The sequence below is a fragment of the Onychomys torridus genome, chromosome 10 (genome assembly GCF_903995425.1).
Source record: "Onychomys torridus chromosome 10, mOncTor1.1, whole genome shotgun sequence".
In the NCBI taxonomy this organism is placed as follows: domain Eukaryota; kingdom Metazoa; phylum Chordata; class Mammalia; order Rodentia; family Cricetidae; genus Onychomys; species Onychomys torridus.
The window spans coordinates 32,878,377-32,902,633 of NC_050452.1; the positions used below are offsets into that span (position 1 = coordinate 32,878,377).

Consider the following 24,257-nt stretch of genomic DNA (forward strand, 5'->3'; position numbering starts at 1 on the left):
TTACAAAGGTCTTCCTGCTTCTCGTTAGTTTTTCAGGGATTTCTCCCTGTTTGTTTGTGTCTGAGAGCATTTCATTTTGTCACACTGAATAATCCCCAAATGCTAGTCTCCTCAGAAATGACTGGCTTCTCCTGGATCACTGGCAGTCAGTGCTGACAAGACAACTTCTTTCTTTCTCGAGGGTTCTCTCATGTTCTGTATGCACTGCAAGATGGTGGTTCAATATTTGGAAGGAACTGAATACTGATTGGATGGGGAAAGACTATGTATAGGGGAGAATATTTTATCTTCAAGGTAGTTGGTGAGGCCAGCCGACACCGGAGCAACCATAAGTTAGCTGCTAGAGCGACAAGCAGTGTTTCATAGAAGGCTTCTAGATAGAGAGCTCTCAATATTGGTCATCAGAGTGGAGTGCTCTCAGTAATGTTGGTACATCAGTATGCAGATACTTCTCTGCTTTGTCAGGCAATAGCATATGGCCTTGGTGAGCTTTTGAGTATGTAAGGCACCCTCACAGCCACAGTGCAGGCTGTAGCATATGGGATCCCCTATTACCTCCATGTGAATACTGTCTTCTATCTGGCCTCTTGAGTCAGGTGGCAGGTCCAATTTTCATCATAATTCTTTATGATAATTAACCGATTGGTTGCCATGCTGGCATTCTGACATTTGAGGATGGCACTGATGCTGGTGGGTTTCTAGGAGTGTTCTGTGGACAATGGACGTTGTGTCCTGTCGTGGACTGGGTTGGAATGCGAGCTTATTTCCTTTGTAGGTCACCAAGTTCTGGCTATGCCAGAGGTCTAGTTCTTTCTAGATAAGATATCATGAGATGCTTCATAAGATATTAGATCTGCGAGCATCTTATAGCTAGACAAACAGTCTACCTGTGAAGAAGATAACAGATGTCATCTTGGGGAGGGTCAGTCATGGGCTCTGAAATGTGAGCATCCTTGGGCGAAGAATGATGGACACCTAATACATCCCCAAGTCTCCACTCCCAGGTGTTCACCTTGAGTTGGTGGCATTCCATCTCCCCTGGTTGATGCTCTTCAGGCAGTGCATTTTTCAGGTCTTTTCTCCCTTCTGCTTCCAAGAAATACTATCTGGAATGGGATGGTTCATACTTTGAAACAGGAAATATGGTTGCTAGCTAATGTTCAGAGCTGGGTTTTTTTTTTTTTCCAAATGTTTGCTTTTTGTTTTTGTTTTGCTTTGTCTTTAAACCCCTCGTAAGCAGTGCAATTATAATTATGGGGAAGCTTTAAAGAAATGATTGAAGTGAAACCATGGTTGGAATACAACCTATGAGAATATCTGTTTTTAAACATATTGAGAAAGCATTCTTTGTATTAGAATCTTTTTATTTAAAGAAAAAGTTCAAATTCCAAAATAGTTGACTATTACAACAGTTTATATGCCAAGATAAGGTCATAGTTGAAGCTGGGCATGTTAACTCACACCTGGAATCTCCATACTCAATTAGCAGAAGGATAGCCAGAATGTAGAGGCCAACCTGGGCTACATGTGGAAACACTATCTCAAACTTGCTATCCATTCAGAACTTTTCTTCATGGTCCGACACTAAGAGTCAGTATTGTCTTAAGACTGTAACTAGTTCTGTCTCAACTCCCATGGGAGCGTGAAAGCAGTGTGCTAGAAGCCTTCAGCTCAAGTGTGCACTGAGATAGGGTGTCGGCTCAGGGGTCACCCTTCTGACTTGTGTTTTCACCAATGTTACACCTCTGTTCTGGTGTTGCCATTGAAGTCACCTGAGGCCTTTGTTTACCCTCAATATTGGGAGCACTCCTTCCTTATGCAGACTTCTAAAACTACACTCATTTCTTTAGAATTTGAGCATTCTAAGTGTGGTTGGTATGAGAATGACCCCCATAGGCTCCTATGTTTGGATACTTGTCATTAGGAAGTTGATATTTTATCATACCAAGTCTTAAGTCTCCCCTCTTCACCTAGGCCATGCACCATGGGACAAGTACTTCAAGGTCATAGGCAGGTGCAGTCACCTGCCACTTCATTAGCATCTGTGCTTCAGGGCATGGTTCAGACAGCCACCCAGTACATCCATGGAAGTGAGTCTGTGTAGAAGAGGTGAGCACACATCTTAGTAACATTCCTCAATTTGTTTCTAAGCCATGAACAGTATCATACTGTTCTTTGAAGAGACTTTCAAATGATTCCATGGATTCTTTATCAGCTGGGGAAACCACCCAGCTAACAAGCCACAATTTTTTTTCATAGGTCCTTTGTTTGTAACAGCAATCAAATTTGCTGCAGAAGTCTGTTGGGCTCTCAGTAAGCTCCATTTTGAGAAATTTGTGTGTGCATTTGAGGGAAGAAGGTTCTTTAAAGTGTGGGATCTGAACAGGAACTGTTTTGCTATTAATGTAGCCTCTTGCCGGTGTTTCTTCATCAAAAGAGGAGTACTTCTTGCTTTAAGAAGAGTACTACTTGCCACATTCAGCACAACTCCAGGGATGAACCTGAGTGAGGTGGCAAGAAATGGAGAGAAGACTTATACAAGGCAGAAAAGCTGGGGTGGACTGGGTTCTCTGTTGGAGAAGCCTCAGAATCTGGATGGAAGCTCGGGGTTGTTATATACAGGAGAGCCAGGAAAGTAAGTGGAGCTAATCTCCACAGGAGCAGTCTCTGTAGGGAGCAGTCTTCAGCATAAATATCCAGGAGACAATGATGTGTTTTTTCTGTACATGCTGTCAACATCCACACACAGAGCAGAGGAGATATTTGCCATCCCTCAGTCTCATCCCTGGTGTGAGGGATGAGGATGGGGGTGTTGCCATTTTGCAATGCAACTGAGGCTTTGGTCGCTGACATGTCAGGCTCATGTCAACAGACCCATTCAGGCCTTCACATATTCAGCTTCTCCCTACACTACCTGACCACTGGATTGTGCTCTTCAATGGCGCCAAGAAGGACATAGCTCATCCCCTGATGGATGTCTGAAGTCTTATTATGCTTTATCATTGCTCTAAAGTTCTTGTTCTGGCCCTGTGTTTGGAATCAATACCAGGGTCTTCCAGTACCATAATTTTCCTGTTTGGATTGTGGCTGTCAATGCAGGGTCAGTAACAGGCCTCACTGTTTTCCTAGTTTCCTGGTTGTGAGGTTGTTAACTTCTTTTGAAATGGGGAGTATTTTCAGTCATTTGTCTAGCCAGTTGCTGCAACTAAAGACACCACTGAGGCAACTGGACACATGCTATCTATTTGGATGCGCTCCTCTTGTGTCTCTTGGTGATGTGGATATTCTTTTAGCTTGATCAAGACCGATGGGTCCAGAAGTTCAACAGAACTAAAACTCCAGTGGAACTGAGAAGTAGAAAAATAGAATAGCAACTGATGGGAGCAGCAAAGGGTAGACACAAATAGAGAAATCTGTTCTGTCCTATCTCACCAGGCCTGTTCCTTCCCAAAGCACATCTACAGGGGTACCTTAGCTCCCATGGAGAAGGGATGCTGATGAGCTGGAGCATCCACTCCAGGCTTCCCTACTCCTCGTCTTTGCTAAAGAGGAGTGAACTGTGCCCCATAGATTGCCTAGGGGGAGGCATAAGTATGGTTAACTTTCTTCTGAGCTCTGCCTGCTGCTAGCAGGAACTCTGCTCTGCTTCCCTGTGAGTTGAGTATTCTGTGTGAAAGGGGAACTGAGTTGTAGGTCTGCATCTGAATAAGGAGGAATATTGGTGAAATTATTAAGGCCACTCCACATGGTTAAAAGGGAGGTTTATTTTGTGGGGTAACTTAAAAATGAAGGGATAGGTTGTAGGGTCTGGCAAAGGTATGGCGCAGTCCGGCGGTGTTCTCTGGAGAACTCTGCTCCATCTACCTTCAGTGTCCAGGGTTCTAGAACCAAGAGAAGCCTCTCCTCTTGATCCTGGGTCTTTAGCTTTTTCCCTCAGCCCCGCCTTGTGGGCGTGACCATTACTGAAGCTTCAATGGGGGTTGGAACTTCCAGGCCAAGGCTGGGATGGCTACCCACTACAGAAGAATATTGGTTGACAAGGGTAACCATCACCAAATAACTCCAAACCCAAGTGGCCTAAAGAACAGAAATCTGTCTTGAACAGAAGCCCAAATAAAGGAAATCCTAGGGTTGGTTTCTTCTGAAACCAAAATGGAAATCTGTTCAGTCCTCTTTCTCATCAGGCAAGAAAGAGGCAGTCATTATGCTGATGCCACCTCTTGCATTGTAGGCTCTGAATGTGATCATTCTTCAGCTCTTTTGAGGAGAGAGGGATAAGAAATATTAGAAATACCTAGTTTTTGAGAAGAAAGAAACAAAGGGTAGATTTGGGAAGTCCAGGGTCAAAATCCAAAGGCCTTTTCCATTTACTTAAACGGGTTTTTCATAACAATGTCAAGGGGTGGGGCTAATGACCTCCCCCTTGCTTGAAAAAGCACACTGCATAGCCAAGTGTAGAGCCTTCCAAACACTTCATAACCACACCTGTGGTCAAATCATCCCCTTATGCAGCCCTGCTGGGTAAAGCAAGTTCAGATTTTTGGACCTTGAGTAAGTTCTCACTAGGAAACCTCTGTGGGTTTCCACATAAAATTATTGTGTCAAACAGGTGAAGTAATGTCACCATCACTGTCAATAGCAGTATCTACTATGTACAATCAGTTCATACCTAAGTGACATGAGGAATTTTGGTCCTTTGTGGTGCTATGGTATGGAGCCTAAGAGACTGATTCCACCACAATAATCTATAAGAAGAGACTGTCAGCTCTGCCCTTAGGGATAAGACTGTGTGTGTTGGTTCTGGGGAAATGGCTCAGAGGTTCTTATAGGAGGCTGTAAGAAGTGGAACATAAGAGCTTATGGGTCTGACATTATATACTCTGGTTTGTCACTACAACAAGATGCTTTCTTCTAGTAGTTTGATTGCACACAGCCTGAGACCAGGGTCTCACTCATACTGTAGGAAATACTTAAACAACAGAATTATAAGAGGACCATTCCCCCTATCATTTCCCATGCTATAATTTTTGAAGGGTCAAAGATTGATTTTATGTGATCCCAAATTTTAGCAAAGATTATAGTAGACATCTCCAGTGGTTTCCACACGTGTGGAGTTCAGCCTTAAGTTTTCCTTAGAGTTGTAATGTAAGGTTTAAGAACTCTTTGTTCCATGGTCCCAATGATGATTTCCCTTAACTAACTCCTGGCTTGTGTTATATTCCAGACCAGATAAGGGGTTAAACAAAAAAATTGGGGATCATAGTTTCCTTTTACCAGCCATCTTAATATCTGTATTTCTTCATCCAATAAGTGTATTTGTTGTTGTAAATTAAGTATAGCAGAATGAAAATGGGCATTGATTAGCCATTGAGTACTTAATGCTCAGGCTGATTCTTCTATGGCCATATTAAGTGTAGAGGAGGTGCCCCATTTGGATCAGGAAGGCTGTGTCTGTCACCCCACTTGCCACAGCTAGCAGATGGCAGTCATTATGGATGCCGTTCTTTGAAAGTCTTTTTATTCTAGTCCGCTCTATCAGTTCTGCTCTATGATAGTGTTACATTAGTGGTATCCAAATGAAAGCAAGAATACATAGCAACAGTAAAAAAAAAGGGCCTTGTTTACATTCCAAAAGGCATTGAGCCAGCATATTGTCTGGATGCAATTCAGCTCAGGCTGTGAAGAATTGGTTAATATAAAGAAAAAGAGGGTCCTTACACAGATGGGGGTGCCCTTGAAGGTAAAATTCTTTTGTTTAATAGAAATAGAGGACACAACTGATTCATTAGCAGTAAAGTAGACATTAAAATAACCCTTCCCCCCCTAAAAATAGGAATCTCCATACTGACCAACATAGACCTAACAGAAACTCTGGTGAGTGGGAGAAAAATTAAAGGGGCCCAGTATGTCATTGGTCCATGGTGTTCAGAGCCAGATTCGTAGGTCCTTTTCCCCTTTCACTTTTTAGGGCTGGGAGGCAGAGAGACAAGAGTCCCAATTGGTTGGCAACTTGGCATCAGTGGGGTAGTCTTGCATTTTTTGACAAAAAGGGTCAAGGGGGATGTTTAGCGGCATGAGTGCCCTTTGTATGTGAATTTCTAATTGCAGGCCTTGTTAAATCCAGGTCTTGCACCGTTCCTGTAGTTCCATTTCCTTTAAAATCCCCTGTGGAGTAGGAATAAAGGGGAATGCAGCCTGTATTATTGGGGGCACACACCAAAAGAGATGTCCTCTGCCAGGTTTACAAGTCCAGCTATATAATTCACTGCCTATAGCAGTGAGCTGAATGGGAGGCCCAAGATTCTATTGGTGGTATATATACTGAGAAAACAAGGGCAGTTACTGAAACCAGCATTGGTATAGGAGGGGCTGGTACAAGTGCCCAAAGATCTTCAGTCTGAATAATCATTCGCAGGATCAGTAGCAGAACTATCAGCAAAGGGAGAGGTCCTCCTTGAGATGTTACTGATCTGTAGCAGGTTCTATGTCTCTGATAGATACCCATGTTGGCTTAGCTTGACCCTGTGGAAACACACAAGCATATTCTCACCCACATGTTAATAAGGGGGCAGGAGATTGCCTGAGATTAGATACAGGGTCTCTCCATCGGACTAGAGGGAGTGGTGTTTCTCTGAGGAGAGAGGCTCAATGATTATAGGCTGGACTCAGGCCATTATCATCAAAAGACAAATTCCTCTTCAACAGAGCTTCCACCAGGCCAAGTGTGGATCCCTCTTCTATTCACTGGGTATTTTTTGTAAATCATCCTTTAGTGAGAGATTAGTTCTTTCTACAACTGCTTGTCCTCGGGGGTTATATGAAATACCAGTGGTGTGTTCTATTTTCCATTGCCTAAGGAAATCCTTAAATTGTTGAGAGGTGTATGCTGGGCCATTATCTGTTTTTATACTCCAAGATACTCCATGATCATCATAGCAGTTTTTAATGCCTAGATTGACTGGGTGGCTTTTCCCCCAGTCTGTGTTAGGGCAAAGGTAAATGAGGAGTATGTATAACATGTATGCAGTTTAAGTTGCCGAAGAGGGGGTGATGGGTAAAATATCCATTTGCCAGAGCGCATTTGGCATTAGGCCCCCAGGGTTAACTCCTGCTCTATTTAGTGTACCCAGAGGTGCCGGGGGGGGGGGGGGGGGGAGACACAGGTACTGAAGATCTGGGTTAGATGTTTGCATTGTGCTATAGGCAGTTCAGGCAGCAAATTTTGTGCAAGTTATGAGGGGACAATGAAATTGTTGGAGTAGTCGAGCCTGTTCCAGGAGGGGCGGATTTACTGTCATGATCTTCTCAACACTATCATTGCCTGAAGCAAGCATTCCTGGGAGCCCCGGATGAGATCAGATATGGGTTATATACCAGGGATGCCCGCTATTCTCTGGCATGTCTTGTATTGCTTACATGGTCATGGAGATAGGATCTCTAAAGGTTTTTAGTTTAGCAATGGACAACAGCTTGCATGCCTGGGTCGCATATCGGCTGTCAGAAAAAGTGTTAATGGCACTGACTGGCTCAACTTCAGTACTTCAAGGATGGCCAGGAGTTCTCCCTTTTGGTCAGAGCCTGGGTAGAGTTGGGTGTGAGTTATTTCTTTGCAACTGGGCATTGTGATCATTAGGCCAAAGTTCATTCTGTTGGCATCTGTAAAGACTACAGCCTCTTGAGGCAGACGTTCATTGGAGGGATTAGCACAAGGGCTTAAGGTTAACGTGGAGTGACAAGACTGACAAGTGTCCATATTGGGGAAAGTGGTTTAAGGTCCCATCATCAGTTTTTGGGAAGGGAAGAGAGTCTGCCCATAAGGACTGGCTATTTTGGAGGGAGAAGGGGAGGACAGTCTTGTCTGGTTCATGGCCCATGATTCCCCTGGCTGTTGCTCTTGCTTTTTAAGGCCTATCTCAAAAGCAATATCAAACTTGGAGGTGACATGGGATAGCTCAGAATGTGATAGAGGTATCCAGATTAGGGGGCCTGATTACCCCAGTGCTTCCAATACACTGCCCTTAGTCCAGAGGACTAGGGCTGTCAGGGGAACTTTTGGATCATGTTTCTTCAGGGACACATTACAGGCAAATTTACTAGCCCTCTTTAAGAGATCCCAGGCCAACCATATTTTTGCAGAGGGAGAGGAATGTCCCCCGAGAAGGGAGAATGTTGTCTCATGTCTTCATCAGGAATTCAGAGAAATTCTTTAAGCCAATTAATCATGCCACAGGGTTCCTATAAGGGCATAGAACTCTTGTATTATAGAGGCATTAAGGGGTAGGATGGCTCTGCCAATGTGGTAACCCAAGAAGGCAAATGCGGGTAGTCATTGTATCCTATCTGGGGCCACTTTGAGGTGAAGAGCTTGTAAATCCTCAAGGAGCTGGTGCAGTAACTCTTCAAGTCTGCTTGGAAGGGCAAACAGGATATCATCCATGTACTGAATCATTAATACTTCAACAGGGACCCTAACTAAGGCCTATGGAACATAAAACTGGCTGATGATTGTACTGTTTCTCATATTTTGTGGTAATATGCTCCAGTGATAATGGGAAGCAGGTATTTGAACATTGGGCTCCCAGACAGTGAATGTGAAGTGCTCTGGAGCCAGTGGTATTGAGAAAAAACAACCTTTAATGTCTATTACAAGAATATGCCACCCTGGTAGAATAGCACCTGGGTGTGGAATCCGTGACTGAGGTGAGCCCATTTTTTCCATTTGTGCATTGATTTGTCTTAAGTCTTAAGGAGGTAAAATTTTCCTGACTTTTTATTAATTATTAAAATGGTGGTGTTAAATCTACTGCAGGAAGGTTTACTATGGCCCAATGACAATTGCTCTTCAACTAACTTTCTCAACTCTTTAGATTCCCCAAAGTATTGGGACAATGGCTGTGTTGGGGGTTTTCTCTTCCTGCACTTTCCATTTCTTAATAGTTAATAAGGTGTGCCCTAAAAGCAAAACAAATGGGGAGAATGAAAAGATAGGGAGAGAAAAAGACCCCAATACTCACTGCTTGGGGAAGGAAAACAGAACTGAGAAGAGGGTTCTACTCACTGAAAATGGGAAACAGCCAAAGGGGGGCATCTTAACATCCCATATTGATTCTGGGATTGGGACAGCAAGCCGGCCAGCACTAAAAGAAAAACAACCTAAGTTGGGGGCCAGGATATTACTGGCTCTGTAGCTGGGGTCTCACTGTCCCTGATCCTATGGGCAGGGGATGGGTAGAGGAAGAGTCAATGACGCAGACTCTGGGAAGTTTGCAAGCAATCTCTCCTTTATTAAACAAAGGACTGAGTTTTTATGTGAGGGCTGTTTAGCAGGCTTTGCTTCTAGCTACTGTGGCATTTCTTGGTGGGTTCTGGGGCTGCACATCATCACCTTCCAGTTTGGAGTTTGTGGGTCATGTTTCCCTTAGCCAGAGTGCTCTCTGTGCATGTCACATCTTTGTTTGCTTAAGGCGTGACCCTATGCTTTCGGCCTTACCCACCTCACATGGAGTAATCTGAAAGTATAGTCAAAGAATAGTAAGAACAGAATGTGCAGACATTGCATTAAGCCACAGTTTCTAAGAAACTGACATCAAAATTCGGTCCTTGAGCCTCTGGAAGGCTTAAAGCCTGAGCAAGAGTTCACTGACTGTAGACATCATAGGGCCAAGCACAGAGAAGACTCTGCTTGCCTTGGGAGTAGGTAGTCTTCCCTAGAATATGCTGTGTGTTCTTTCCTACAAGAAAGCATCCTGGGGGTGAATGTGTTCACCAAGTCCAGAGCCCTGTTAGCAGCCAGGTTATGACTGAGAGAGAGGTAGCAGCTAGCCACTACTCAGCCTCAAGAGACTGGATGACTCAGGAAACCTCTCCAGGCACAGCTGTTGAGAAAGTACAGTCATACTGCACTCTTCCTTAGTGCTGGACTAGTAAGTTCAAAGCAAGGTGAGCGGCTCTATCCCTGAGTCTGGAGGTTTGGAAGATACATGGACAGCCCTGGGGCAGCACTCCCAGAATGAGGAGATAAGAGAATGACTATGAATTGTATAGAGCTATTCTAGGTGGGACCTTCCACTCATACCTCTGTACACAACGTAGATTTTTTAAAAGAAAAATTGGACACCATGGAATATATTGCATTTTATGTTGGACTTTGAAAGTCCCATCAGTATCCCATTAGGAGTTGATTCCTCAAAAGATCTTGCACTGCTTAGCATGTTGGAAAGCCTTCATAGATCCTGTGCATCATTTGCAAAGGTTTGCTAGCCTGAGTGTTTTACACACCTAGAAAGGCATCTAGATGACATGCAAGTACAAGTAGATCAGGATGGGAAATTGCTAACTAGTGTACAAGTCTAGGCACAGCCATAAGAGAGATGATGAGAAGGGAGCGAGAAAATCCTTCAGCAGCCTGTGCTTGTTGCAAAACAAGGGTTACAAAGCCTGTGCAAAGGTGGAGCCTGAATGGGAAGATAATGATCCCAGATTCATGGGTTATTAAATGACAATCACAGGGTGGGTCGGGGAGGCCAGAAGACCCAGTAAACAACATCGTCTATTGCCTTTGTTGTTGGCTGCCAACCAGAACTAGGTGATAAGACCCTCATGCTGAAGACACATTCTTTTGTTGGAAGACATGGCAGAAAATAATCCTGGAACTAAACTGGAAGCTTCATCCTGCTGGATAGTTTTCATAGTTGCAGAAAGTAGTATAAAGCTTTGGGGTAAGAAGTATCAACAGTCTCAGTGTGGACCCTCAAGCTGTAGTACCAAGCCAGTGAGTGCCCACTGCTTGCAGTGTTGGCATGAATCATAGGAGCACAAGCAACTACTTTTCTATTGGATTTCAGGCCTGCTCCAGGGGAGGAAATTTGCATCTGGTACTCTAAACCTAGTCAGAAGCTTGTGCTTGAGAAGGCCATAGACTCGGTTGGAGGCTGCTACTGTTTCTCCTTTATGTGGGGGTTAGGGAAGAAGGGAACTACAGGTCAAATGTGGCACTTGAGGGAAACTTTGCAGGATATTTCTCTTTTCAAGCATGTGGAATCCCAGGGATCAAATTCTGATCAAGCTAGGTGGCAACTAAGCCATCATACCAGCTACCAGTGTCCCTGTAAATGGACAGGATGCACTGCTCTACTTTCTCACCATTTTCTATCAGTAAGAGACAGGAAATTTCAATTATTTTTATTCTGTTGTAAGAGTATTAATGTGGCATTACTACAATTTTAAAAATGGTAACTGGCCTGGAACATTAATGATTCTGGAGTTATATCGACCTGTACTTCTACACACTGTGTCTTTGTTTAAAGAGGCTAAGTTGTTGATCAAATACATGCCTGGACGTTTTGGAATTTGAACCCATAACTTATTAGGAACTTTAACAAAAATACTTACCCAGGTTAGGGAATTGCATATGTATGATATATATATACTTTTTAAAGACAAGATTTCTGTGTAGTCCTGGCTGCACCAGAACTCAGTCTGTAGACGAGGCTGGCATTGAATCCACATCTGACAGCCTCTGTCTTTCCTATTTGCTGATATTAAAGTTGTAAGCCACTTCTACCTTGCTTGGAATTGTCTTTTTAGAAGCTGATCACTCCTCCTAATAATACTTAAATATTAGCATTTGACACACTAAATATGACCTGAGTCTTATTTCTTGAACTAAAAAAAAAAAAGAAGAAGAAGAAGAAGAAAGAACAAAATCAGAGACCTGGGTTTGTGCAGATGGCATTCTGAGTATCAAGCCCCAGGATCCCAGAGGAGGGAAGTGACTGTGGAAGGGAAGGGTGAGGGGATAGATTGGACCTTGAGGTGGTCAGCTAAGCTTGTATATGGAGTGGTCCCATTGGAACTCCAGAATGATACAGAAGATGTCTCAGGATGTGTCTCATAGGAAACAGAGTCCAAGAATTGCCACCTACTCCATCCCCTCAAGGCTCACTTACGATAATCTGCTCTCTACAGGCTGAGAGAAGCCCTTGTGACTGAGGTTGGTTGCCTTTGAACACCTTGTAGAATCTCTAAGGTAGTGTATCTGGTATGGTAGAAAGGTGTCTGGAGGTGATGGTCAGTGGATGTGTATGCTGTCTTCCATAGCTGTGCCTATTGCAAGGGAGTCCAGGAGAAGTCTTGGTATCCCTCACCTTCCCACTACTATCCCTCTCCAGAAGATTCCATTCTTTGAGGTTTCCTTCTACCAAGACAGGGAAAGGATGTGTCTCACTGCAATAGTATTATTTGGTTTCCATACCGGAAAACTGGAGCATCCTCTGGGGTGGCCTTGATCCCCTTTGAGGGCCTGGCCTGGGAGTAGTAGTACTTCTCCTTAGAAACTCTTAGGACTAAACTGAGGGAGAATTTAATGATTGAAACCACAGTGCTGCTGTTCTCTGCCTGGTCTAGCCTTCACTCGTGTTGACTGAGGCACTGTTGACAGAAAAGCAGTGGGATCCTCTGGAAGCAGGTGTCAGTGGACTTTGTGTGTTCAACCTGTGGAACCCTGGAGGTCCTGGTGATGATTATACAATCTGCATCCCCATATGTCTTTTTCTTTGAGTCCCTTCCTTCCCCTGGCCTGCTGAGCACATCAGAATATCTTGAGTCCTGGTGTACCTGTCAGAAGCAGATTGTCCTCCTCAGGACAGAGGCATCTGCTTTGTTTCTCAGAGGCTTATGGTGAGATGGAAATTCACTCATGCACTAATGAGCTAGATATAGAAAACAATAGCTAGAAACTTCTCTTGTTTAATGTCATTGATATTTACTCTCTTATTTTCAAATATCTAGGAAGAGTTTTGGTCATGATTGGCATCCATTTCCTCACATTTCACCAAGAAAATGTTCGTTGTCCTGTCAAAATAGGATTGTGAAGTCACTTCTGTCTCCATGATATGGACATGGTGGGCCTGCCATGCTCAAGTCCAGAGCTTGGGCCAACACTGCTCAGAAGTATGGAACTGGCTGCTAGAGCAGATATTAGATCTAGAACATTTTTAGCATGGTTCTCTAGGCAGAGTTGGAGTGATGGCTGTGTTCAGAGCTATTGTCAAACCTGTGTGTGGGGTGGGATGTAGAAATGGTCTGACCCTTGAGCTGCTCTTATCAAAACTAGGTCCACTGGCATTGGAGCCTCCAGTAGTTTTAGCCAGGGAAGGATACAGGAGAACGCAGCCTGCTACTTCTGTCAGCCCTTGGGTTTTATCAAGGAAGTGTGACATTGTCAGACATTATCCTTCCTGTTTCCTCAAATAATTAAGTCATAATTGGGGTCATGTCTTCACTCTGAGTAGACTTGAGCAAAGATATTTTGAGTCTGTGAAATACTTTCTCAATGTAAAAATGTCTTTCAGAAGTGTGCCAAAGTGACCTTAAGAACTGATGACATTGATCCTCAGTTCTACCAATGGTGCTATGAAGATAATTGTCTTCATCAAACATCTCTGCTCATACCTCAGGGATCTGTGCAGAAGATGAGGTGGAAAGATGGTCAGAGTCCTAGGGGATAGATGACACCAATGAAACAGTGTCTTCTAGACACAACATGACTGATGCAATATGAACTGAACTGTGGCATCATGTACATCGGTCCAAGATAGATGGGTCCCAGCCCTGAAAGGGGAAAGTGGACACTGATTTCCACCCCTAACCAAGAATCTACCTCCAATTGGTAGCAGCTTGCAAAGGAAAAAAATTAGTTTTCCCCAATAGAGTCTTACTGGATATATATACTACCCTTAAGGGCAGGCCCCATGCAATTGTAAACGAACTCCATGTTCTATTTGGAAATCTTTTTGTCTCATATTGCCTTGTTTTGAAAACAGTTTGTTTACCTTACTGGTCTCTTTTTGTACATTGTTTGCAATTTTGTGTTTTTAGTCATTTCTCCATGTGCTCTGCTTGTATATTTCTTGACTTTTTTGTCTGGGAAATTGTTTTGTTTTTTATATGCCTGTTTTCTTTCTAGAGCTAAAGCAAGTAGATTTGGAAGGGTGGGGAGTTGGAGCACCTGGGAGGATTGAGTGAGGGGAAACCAGGATCAGAAATGTATTTTGAAAATAATTATTCTCAAATAGTTAAAAAAAAAAAAAAGATTGTAAGATGAAAGAACCAAGCAATGCATTGGAGGAAGCATCAGGTGGGTAGATAACAGCAAAGCAGGGAGACATGGTAGAGGCCTAAGATACTATCCAATTATATTCTTGGCTTCTTCAATGGTGTGAACACCATTCCACACACCCAAATGACTTCCAGAATAGTCTCAAGGACACAGGGAACAGAGAGGTGGGCAATGAAAGCTACATAATGGGGCTAGAGATGCCCAAGATAATTTGGCTTTGGAGCTGCAGTATTACAACCTTTCCACAGTGAGTGACATGTTAATCTATCAGCATTATAGAGTATTCACTATAGTCAACTACAGTAACTACAATTCATTCTTTAAGCTACATGGGATCTATTCCTTCACATGTTTGAAAATTGTTCCCCATAGTTCAGACTAGTCCCTAAAGGGATAGACTAGTTATTGCCATTTTAACTGATCTCTCCATTGACTGCAACATCCACTGTCTTCTGATGGCATCCCTCCATCTCCATCCTACACTTGATTTTGTTAATGTAGAAGGATTTCCAGGTAGCCCACATTAGACATTCCTCCTGAAAAGTCTTTTCCTCTGGTAACTATGCTCCTCTGAGGTTGGAGTTGTAGGAGTCTCCTGTCCATTCATATCAGCAAGGGGAAAGGAGTGTTTAAGGTGGTCACTTGTGGGCCAAGCCCTCTTCCTGCCCCAACTCTGGCTCAGCAGGCAAAGATTTGCCTGGTGAAAATTCACACCTCAGAGATGAAACTAACTCTACTTTGTGCCTGTTGGTCCTGAGACATAAACCAGAACTGTCCCTGAGCTGATAGTTTGAACTCTTGTGCTTTTTAGGGTTAAAGCTCCTGGTCCTGAAATTTCTGAGGGCAGAAAGCATCTGTCATGTGAGCGAGTCATTGGGGATGATGATGAGTGGGTCACTTCCTGCAAGTGTTCTTCATAGTACCACAGTGCCAATGAAAGTGCCTGAATAAAAAACTCTGCCTTTGTGGAGTGCCATCTTAAATGCCCCCCCCTGATCTCTTCCTCCTCTAGAATTGAGCAGGGTTGACAGAGCCATGGTTATTGATCATTCCTGTCCTTTTTCCACTGTAGTTGGATGTCAGGTCTGATTTTGCATGGGATGATTTGTGTTGGGTTTGAATGTTCCAAGTACTTGGGGAGAAGAGGAAAGGCTTCTGAGCCTAGGCTATTAACTAAAATGTATGTGTCCTGTTCAAACTTAACCCTGGCCCTCCCTGGGTTGCAAGAAACTCGGCCAACTTTATCTACAAATGGCCAATTCAGCCATGTAGAGAACTGGAGAACTATCCTTTGAGCTTACCACTGACTGTACTGGAGTTAAATCATCTGAAGTGATAACAAAATTAGCCATGGCAAATAGCAACCTTAACAGATATTGACCTTGACAATCTCTCTTTTTAATGAAAACTCCCTTTTGCTAGCCTGTACTCTACCACCATGATGCTGCTTCTCACAGTAGATGAGGTTCAGCTCAAGAGGGAGAATGATATCCTAGCCTTGTTTCCTGTCTCTGTACTAGCCAATGTGTTGGTTTCTGCCATGGACACATAGAGAATAAGCATCAGGCCACCTGTTTCCTGTGGGCCCATGCAAGACATAGCAACTCTCTACTTATCTGTGTGTGTTCTTTTATACTTAAGCTACTGAAGGAGAAAGGGGATGGCTGTCTCCAAACTTGTGCTTCTCCTTTCTGAGTAAATTATTTGCAGTACTTAGTCTATCTAGCTTGAGTCTGAATGAAAAAGGAACATTGTCACAATTTAATCAAAGAACAAAATCCTGCCAGAGATTCTACCTCCTGAGATTCCCTTTCTAAATTCTTTCCAGGTCTTTGAACAGGTTGTAATTCAGTGGGTTTCTACATATCAGTGCTGTTTGAATGGTGATATCTGCATTCCTGCATTGGTGGCATGTGTCTTGGGTTCACCAGAACCACTAATAGCTGTGGTGGGTTCTACAATGCTTAGAGAATCAGGAAGGGAATGTCATGGAGTTTTGAAACATTTCCTGCAATGCTGCTTTTTTGAGACTTTAGGGTTAACTGTGATGCTCCTCTAACCTTGCGAAAGGGTTAAAAAATCTCTTGAGTTTTATCTGAACCATCAACTGTTCCATCATGTGGGGTGCCATGGACATCCCAGTTCCTCCTGTGACCCATAGCAATCCAGAGCCAGAAATTCTTCTTTTGGATAATAGGGAGTGGAATTTCTCTGGTGCTATGGGTGTCTAGAGTATGGTTTTCTTACTATGACTGCATAAGTTTTCGTGTAACATGTTTATGAATAACAATGCCGGGAAATGAGCCAAGTGGCAGGGCAGCTTGCACTGGCTGTCAAGTCCACTCTGGCTTGTTCTGGATTCCACTTTGACCTACAGTTTCTGGATCACTTAGTAAATGGGTCTGAGCACCCAGATGTGAGAGTTTGTTACTGCTGGAATAAGAGTTTGAGCACAGGCTACTGTTCTGTGCTGTACAAGGAACAGCAGCGTGCCAAGTGTGTGTGTTCCCATATGCCAAGGCTACTGATGCAGCAGGATTGACTCTTAGGAGAGGGACATTTTTTAACTTGTCCTCAGGCCTCATTAAATCACCTAATGTGTGTGCTGCTTGTGGTCAGTAGTCTAATGCAATCCTTCAGTGATGGAGCAGTGGCTCTGGATTCATGGTAACACAGAGAAAGCATGGTGGGTGGTGACATGAAATTCATGAGTTTGGATGTTTCTACTGCCTGGAGAAGGCAGCTCCAAACAGTGCACCATCAACTGCTAGTTTAGTGACATGCACTGTCTTTTGCCTCATATCTTGTCATCAAGATTTAATACAAAATACATTATGAAATGGCAGGATTTTGCATGAGGATTCAGAATTTTTTTGATTCTGCCTCCACTCTAATATTCTTGCCTTCTGTCTCCTAAAGTGTGAATATATCTTTGATAAGTGTCCTTGCTAGTGGGCAAAGACGGCTATAATGAAGTTTAGGCATAAATCTGGTGCACTCATTGTATGGAATTCTACACTGTATTGGATCAAGTAAGTTTCTCCTAAATTTGAAAAATTTGTAAGAAGATTTGAGTTGTCTTCTTACTAAATGTTTAAGTGCACAATGCACTGTTAATTATATAGAGTTTACCAAGTGTGTGCATTGTACACAGCAAGTGGATGCAACAACTTTGTATTGCTTTTTGGTACCTCATGTTAAAAAGTGATCTTTAGCCAAGGGAGATCTGACTGCTGGATGATGAGGAGCCGCTGCCTTCACTGCAGGAGTCTGAGCTGCTCTTGCTGCTGTCAGATCCTGAGTCAGAGGAATTGGACTCTGAGGATGAAGAGCTCATGGGGGCTTCCTTTTGGCCAGCTTCTGGTCTCTGGGCTTCAATGTCCTTGGGTGTAGTTTTCAGATGCTCTCAAAGCTCATTAGTTTTATCATGAGGAAAACTTTTGCTCAGAGAAAAATATCTCCAGGTCAATGGAAAGGAGTAGAGGACAGTCAGGCTCTAAAGTGAGGACCAAAGGAATCAGAATGGTGCCCAGAGACAATGGGAAAACTCAGGACTTTTAGCTGCTTTATTTTTACATGCATGTGAATGTATTGACCTGTGTGTATGAGTTCACATGTGTGCACCTGTATGGAAGCCTGGGGTCAACATCAGGTACATCCGGACTCCTAGAGCTTGCCAAGTGTGTGTATGTACACAGCAAGTGAATCCAACAACTTTGGATTTTTTTTCTTGTTACCTTGTGGTAAAAATGATGTGGGATTAGCAGCACTGTTGTCTGTTACAGACTTTAAGTTCATTGTCAAGCTCATAATTGGTTCAGGAGGGGAAGCAGGCATCTCCAAAGTAAGGTTAGATTTATTATTGAAAGTATGTCACACAGCATGGAGCCCAAGTCCTAACTAAGGGCCCTGTAAGCTAGAAAGCAGTGATACTTATGGGAGCAATTGAGTCAGGGTCAATGTTGAGAGCCCAAGGGATCTGGAGGCATAACTCAATGAGGATGAATACTGAGGGCTAGAGGCTGGGATGTAGCTAGCACCAAGAGGATAAAGAACAGATAGTCAAGGGCCCAAAGGTATAATAGCCATTCTGAAGGCTGTAGTGAATCATCTAAGCATGTAAATACCACATGAAGATATAACTTGACAGCCCAGGTTTTCTGTGAGTATAACTCTACCATGAAGATAAAGCCCAAGAGCTAGAAGATCTAGGGCTGTAACTTTCCCATGAGGATGAAGCCTGTGAGCTCTTAGAGTCAGGGCATTCATACTTTGCTTCTGATACTCTTGGTTACCATGCTTCTAGCCTTTGAGTTCCTAAGGTAGATACAATCCAATAATTCTATCTGCATCCATGCCCATATTAGTAGACAGTTCTGACACTCTGTGGCTGGATGCCTTCAAAAGCTGCATTGCCCCAGAATGCTCTGCCTGAAATGTTTACCAAGGAAACTAGGTCTCAGATGTCCTCAATAGTTGTTCTGTCTTGATGGTATTAGAATGATTGTGTCAAACAGGTGGAATAATGGTCACCATCACTGACAATACCGTACTTACTGTGGGCAACCAAGTCTTACCTAGATGACATGAGGAATTTTGGGCTCTTGTGGAGCTATGGTATGGAGCATAAGAGACTGATCCCAACATACTAATCTGTAAGAAGAATCTGTCGGCTCAGCCCTTAAGGATGAGTCTGTCTTGTTTGTTGTGTCTTGGGAAATGGCTCAGAGGTTCCTATCAGAGGGTGTAAGAAGTAGAACATAGGCGCTTATGGGTCTGACATACACTCCTGTCACCTTAAGATGCTTTCTTGTAGCAGTTTGACTGTGTTGAAACTGATACCAGGAGACCAGGGGCTCATGATGAGAGTCCTGGCCTCCAGTCAGGGAGGGTTTACATTATTCGAACCAAAGTCTCTGGAAGCGTCTTCCTGTGGTGGGGGTGGTGACACTGCCATACTGGAAAGAAAGACATAATCCACAGTTCTGGGAAAGTCTTCAAGGCAGTGCCCCAGCTCTTTGACTTCTCCAGTCCTGATTCCAGCTAACAAGCTCACCCAGGAGAAAGGCTCAGGACTGTGGTCTTATCCCTAACACCCAGTGTAGTCACAAGCAAGGAGGATAATGTAAACTTTCTATGGGCTTGAACCTGTGGCCAAGGCTTCTTCTCTGCTGGAGCCCTCACAATGGTCTTCAGACTGAGTCTTCCAGCTGGGCCAGTGGAGATAAATGCAATGATTTCCTTTGGATGAGGACGCTACATGAAGACCTTGGAAGAGGAAGTGACTTTGAGAGCGAGGGTGTATTTCTGGGACTCTGATGAAGTGTTCAGCTTTCAAAGAGGAGGCAGTGGCGGAGGTAGCAGCAGCAGCAGCAGGCCCTGGCTATAGGCATGCAGTGGTTAGAGGGGTCAGGTTGGGGATCTACTTCTTGGATAGTGGAAGGGGACAGGGGCTGGAATTCAGGGCTGAGAAATGGTTGCCCCATCCAGTTGGAGCGCCTAGTAGTGGGCCCCTCACTGAGGCCCTGGCTGAGTTGGCTGGATCTTCCCCTTCTTGAGGACTGTGGCTGAAAATGTCCAGGGCCAGAGCAGGAGAGAATGAGAAATCAGGGGACAAGAATCCCATGAAACAAGGAAATGCGTCAACTGCCATGGTGGCTAGGTACCATCCCTCGACTTGATGAAAAAAGCTGGTGAAACTGTCTAACTGTAGGGCACAGGAAGAGGCTGGCACATGCATGCATATTATGGGTCCTGGGAAGGCTTCTAGCAAGCTATCCATGCTGGCCCAGGACACATGGGGAGCCCTCTTGATGGGCCACAAAGTGCTCTGATCTCAGGCTGGATGATATTAAAGCCTTAGGCATATGGAGTCTGGTGACCTGGGGTCTGGTGCACCCACGGTCATGGCACCTTCCTCCCAGAACTGCCCTGCATTACAGGTGTCTTGGTGCTCCACTGGCTCCCAGGATGCACCTGCATCCTTCTCTGTTGAGAACCTGTCTCTGATCTGGAGTCTGCAAGCACCTTCTATACAGACCACCCCTCATGATGACCCTGAGAGGCTCCAATCTGTCGGGACCTCCGACCAGTCTGCATCCTTTGCCATCTGGTCCTCCTAGGTTGGCTCTCTTACCATCATTCAGGTGAGGTTTCTTCTCAACAGCTGCTGAGATGCTCTTGAAGAGAGACTGGTCTGCCTTTCTGTCTTGCTCTAGAAGCTGTGTCTAGGGATCTCTCCCAGCTCTGACTCTTGACAGATTGCTATGGTCATCCTGAAGTAACCCTGGAAGTTGGAGCAAGTGCAAGGCTGTTGAGTGCTCAATCCTCACCGCTTCTCTTGGTAACGTTCCTCTCAGCTCATGTGGATTGTCCCCTTTTCTCTGCCAATAGATACTCTCTCCTTGTCCCCTTTAAAACTCAAAGGATGTAGTCACTGTTTTTTAAAAAACTTTTTACTCCTTGATATTTTGGTAGTGAAGGTGGTGGGGGGGCGACAGGGGGAAACCTGCCACCCATCTCCCAAATAAATACATGAAAGTTTACTCACTCTTATGAACGCCTAGCCTTAGCTTCACTATTTTCCTGCCAGTTCTTAAGTTACCCATGTGTCTTTTGCCTCCTGGCTATTATCTTTCTCTATTCTCTATACCTTTATTTACTTCTTCTTCTGTGGTTTCCTGGCTTCTGCTGTCCACTTCAGAACTTGAAAGTGTCAGGGGTCTGTTGCAGTTCTGTTGGTTGGTCCATTTAAAAATTCCTAGGGTCATGTGGGAAGGAGAGACTGTCCTCTGGAATTTGGTTCCTAGCGGGACTATGGTATATTAAACTGGACTCTGTGCTGCCCTCTAGTGGGAGATGCTTCATAGGGCTTTGCTGACTTGGGAGTCCAAGACTGAGTATGCTGCCCATCACAGTCAATATATTGACTCATGCACTTAGAATGGGCATCTGATGTGTCTCTACATAGGACCCCAAACACTAGTCACCATACTAGCTGTCACACACAGCCTTAATCCATAAATGAGATTTTAAAAAAATAGAAATGCTGGGAAGGAGTGGACTGTGTGCTCTGAATGAGACACACCAGTATCCCAGAAATAGGGCACATTGTTTATATGCAATGAACTGAGGTTACAGCTACTAATGGTAGAGGATCTCTCTGGGGAACAGTCCCAAACTGAAATAATGCCAGAGTTGCTTTCCTCTGTCCCCCAAGTGGGCTTTCTTATCATTACCAAGCAGCAACTTCCCACAGTTTATTGTGAACAAAGACAGAGTCTGCTCTCCAGGTCATAGACACAGAACTGAAAACATTGACAACAGATGGTTGTAGCGAAGACACCATCTGGGGCTGCCTTTAGGACCGAAGTATATCCAAGATCTCAGAACGAATCTACAAATTGATGAAATCTCTCCACTAGCAGTTTGCCACTGATGTCCTAGCACTCAAGAGGGCCAGCTTGCTCAGCTGTGGCTGTGGGCTACCTCAGGGAGTGTGGCCTCAAATTAAACCAGGTGTCCCCAAGAGGAATCGATGCCATCTTTGAACACCTGTGAAACATTCTCCACAAGTCTGAGGTGGACAAAAGAGTTCAATCCATGATTGAAGTGATGTTTGCTGTATGGAAGGACAGATCAAGGTCCACCCTGTTCTTCTGGAAGGACTCGATTTAGTGGAAGGGGATGGTCAGTTCACCCATATGCTCCTCTTGGAGGATGACTATGATCCAGAAGATGTTGTCAGTGTTTTCAAGATGGACCCTAGGTTTAGGGAGAATGAAGAGAAAAATAAAGCGATTAAAAAAGAAATTCTCCATGAAAGAGACAGTGATTCAATCAGACTCAGAAGCAGTGAAGAGGAGGAGGAGGAGGAGGAAGAGGAGGAGGAGGAGGAGGAGGAGGAAGATGTAGTAGAGGAGGGAGGACAAAAAGTAACCATTCGTGACAAAACAGAAATGGATCTAGTCTCATTTCGACGTACAATATATCTTGCGATTCAGTCCAGTTTAGATGTTGAGGAAAGTGCACACAAGGTGCTGAAAATGGAGTTGGCTGAGAGCCAAACACAAGAGCTGTGGATTCTTGATTGCTGCGCCCAGCAGAGGGCGCACCAACAATTTTTCGGCTTGTTAGGTAGGCAGTTGTGCAAGCTGAAAAAAGAATACTCAGAACCCTTTATGAGGCTGCTGCGAGAGGGTCCATTGTTTAGAAACTAACAAACTGAGAAACATTGCTAAATTCTCTGCTCACCTTTTGTGCATAGATTCACTTCCGTGGAGTGTTCTTGACTGCATGAAGCTGAGTGAAGAAACAACTACATCATCCAGTAGAATTTTTATAAAAGTATTTTTCCAGGAACTATGTGAATCCATGGGTCTTCCTCAACTGAAGGCGAGGTTCAAAGATGAAACTCTACAGCCATTCTTGGAAGGACTATTACCTCGAGACAATCCACAGAATACCCAGTTTGCCATCAACTGCTGAGCTTCGTGAGAATCTGAAAACTACACCCAAGGTCATCGTAGCCCAGAGACCAGAAGACAGACAAAGGGAAGCCCAGCCCCCCCCCCCCCAAGCTCTTCATCCTCTGTGACTTCCTCGGAGTACGATTCCTCTGACTCGGGTTCTGACATCAGCAAGAGCAGCTCAGACACTTGGAGTGAAGGGAGCAGTCAGGAGTCAACAGACAAGTGACAGGCGGCCAGGAGGAGGAAGGGGGAACTGAGAGAGCAAGGTCTGAGAGACAGAGCTCAAAACTCACGAAATGCTCACTGGAGAGAGCCCCTGGCAAGGTCCATGGCCAGCAGAAGCCTTCCTTCCCAAGACTGTAGTTACAGTAGAGTCGGGAATGTCCGGGCCCGAGACAGGCACAGAATGCTGGCAGACAAGCATGCTGAGCCAAAGGGGAAGTGATGAGACAGAAGAGTGTCTTTTTTCTCACATGGAGAATCAAAGGACCCGAAATCAGGACAGTGACAGCCTCAGACGGAAGATGGCTCCGAGGCAAGGGAAAGGAGTAGAGGACATTCAGGCCCTCAAAGTGAGGACCACAGGACTCAGAATGGTGCTGAGAGACGATGGGAAAACTCTACCAGATACTCTGAACATTCGAGAGAATCACAAACTCAGGACCAGAGGAAAGTCTCCAATGAGATTAATATAATTCTGATGGCAACTGAATGTGCCTTACACTTACTTACTTTTTACATTGATGGGTTGTATAGAGAACTCTTGTATAAAGTAGCTGTTTGTGTCTGTAAATTTTAAAGGTGTTTACTTTTGGACATGTTTTATGATTGATACTTCTCTAGGTCTTCTGTAAATCATAAAGAAAAGGGTCTCTCTCAAAAGAGGGTTAAGTGTTATATTTTGTGAATAAAAGGAACAAATGCTCATTGTATTAGGGTACACGATATATCACTTTTTTTGTTCAATTTACCTGGAGGTCAGAGAACAGAACAAGTCACTAGAGGAAACAGAGGCCAGGTGGTGGCAGCACACATATTTAAATCCTAACAGTAGGGAGGCAGAGACCCTTCTGGATCTCTGAGTTCAAACCAGCCTGGGTTACACAAGGTTGATTCAGTGGAGGGGAGAAACAGAGCCAGGCAGAAGAGGCACACACCTTTCATCTCAATACACCGGAGTCACGCCTTTAATCCCAGTACTAGGAAGGAAGTGAAATAGCTGGACAGAGGAAGGTTTGTAAGGTGTGAGGAGACAGCGACAGGAACTAGAGGCATCCCTGTATTAGCATATTTCCATGCTTACATACCGCCTGCCTGTCCCTGTTTCTTCTCCTCTCTGTCTTTTACCCAGTTAAGTCCTTTTTTCTTACCACCCATGTCTCTGTATTTTTTTTTTTCTTCAGGACATCTTAATTCTTTTCATCTCCAGTGTTAACAACGCCTTGTTTGCAAACATCCTTAGACTGGTTGTCCCCACCTGTTGCTGCATGGCAGGCAGTGGAAGCTCTTAGAATGAAGGGTATCTGCCCGCTGGATCCTGTGTGCAGGCCAGGTAGAGGGAAGGGCACGCTTTCCTTAACATGGCCGTCCGTTAATTCTTTGTACTCCACCCCTTGGTTCTTGGGATGAAAACATGTTCTCGGCTAAAGCACATCTTACCTTCAAAA

The 24,257-nt window shown here is 44.2% G+C and overlaps 1 pseudogene; it reads left to right on the plus strand.

Annotated features, from left to right (window-relative positions):
• LOC118591863 overlaps positions 1-22,816 on the plus strand; it is a 132,367-nt pseudogene extending 109,551 nt beyond the window's left edge.
• Positions 22,817-24,257: the final 1,441 nt, after the last annotated feature.